Source organism: Tachypleus tridentatus, unplaced genomic scaffold, assembly GCF_004210375.1.
Source record: "Tachypleus tridentatus isolate NWPU-2018 unplaced genomic scaffold, ASM421037v1 Hic_cluster_2, whole genome shotgun sequence".
NCBI classification, from domain to species: Eukaryota; Metazoa; Arthropoda; class Merostomata; order Xiphosura; family Limulidae; genus Tachypleus; species Tachypleus tridentatus.
The window spans coordinates 10,733,827-10,734,977 of record NW_027467782.1 but is presented as its reverse complement, the minus strand read 5'-3'; the positions used below and the strand labels follow the sequence as shown (position 1 = coordinate 10,734,977).

At 51.3% G+C, this 1,151-nt stretch overlaps 1 non-coding gene across 1 annotated transcript in view; it reads right to left on the bottom strand.

Annotated features, from left to right (window-relative positions):
• The window catches only part of LOC143243484 (small subunit ribosomal RNA), a 1,806-nt gene extending 1,275 nt beyond the window's left edge, over window positions 1–531 (bottom strand). Inside the window, exon 1 of the ribosomal RNA XR_013024609.1 lies at window positions 1–531. This exon is cut by the window's left edge and continues 1,275 nt beyond it. This is a non-coding gene — a ribosomal RNA (small subunit ribosomal RNA).
• Between the last annotated feature and the right edge of the window lie 620 nt (window positions 532–1,151).

The following is a 1,151-nucleotide window of genomic DNA, read 5'->3' as shown; positions in this document are numbered from 1 at the left end:
TAGAGTGTACTCATTCCAATTACGGGGCCTCGATAGAGTCCCGTATCGTTATTTTTCGTCACTACCTCCCCGTTCTGGGAGTGGGTAATTTGCGCGCCTGCTGCCTTCCTTGGATGTGGTAGCCGTTTCTCAGGCTCCCTCTCCGGAATCGAACCCTGATTCCCCGTTACCCGTTACGACCATGGTAGGCGCATAACCTACCATCGACAGTTGATAAGGCAGACACTTGAAAGATGCGTCGCCGGTGCTAGACCGTGCGATCAGCCAAAAGTTATCCAGAGTCACCATCATTTGCGGACCGAGGTCCGATTGGTCTTGGTCTAATAAATGCGCTCGTCCCGTGAGGTCGGAGCTTTGTTGCATGTATTAGCTCTAGAATTACCACAGTTATCCAAGTAGGAAAGTACGATCTAAGGAACAACGGCTGGATAATGAGCCATTCGCGGTTTCACCTTATTTCGGCATGTACTTAGACATGCATGGCTTAATCTTTGAGACAAGCATATGACTACTGGCAGGATCAACCAGGTATCTTTTCTCGTTCGGTGCAAGCCACCCGCTCCAACGGCGAGTAGAAACACCACTCTCGAATCGGCAGACGCGTGGCTAGATACACGCCTGCCGTTCTCTGTCTACTTCGTGTCACCAATCACGAGACAGACCTCTTACACACTCTAGAGTACGAGTTCTCCAAAACAACAGTTCCGATAAAACGAAACAAACTAGGGCGTATCAGGAAGAACCGACCTTCGGAGGACAGCTCAACCCACACTAAGCTATATCGAAAATGATGCATATTCCGATGTCTCGGCATGGTTACCCGAAACTCGTCGCATCAGCAGTGGGAACAGAACGTCTTTCGTAACAAAGACAATCGTTAATCGCTCGGATTAACTCGTACGCGTGCGGTCGAACGCACGTACTGCTTTTATCCCCGCTCGGACCGAGAGGGAAAGGGAAACAGTCACCGTTATTGACGTGCCCCGTGAAAGGGAAGGGGCGCTCGGACCCCCTTGGTTTGACAAGCTGAAATTCAACGGCTCGTGCAGAGCACGCTGCGGGTCCAGCATCCCTTGTGTCTCTGACTGAGACCGGCTAATCGCTCGGATTAACTCGTAGGCGTGCGGTCGAACGCACGTACTGCTTTTATC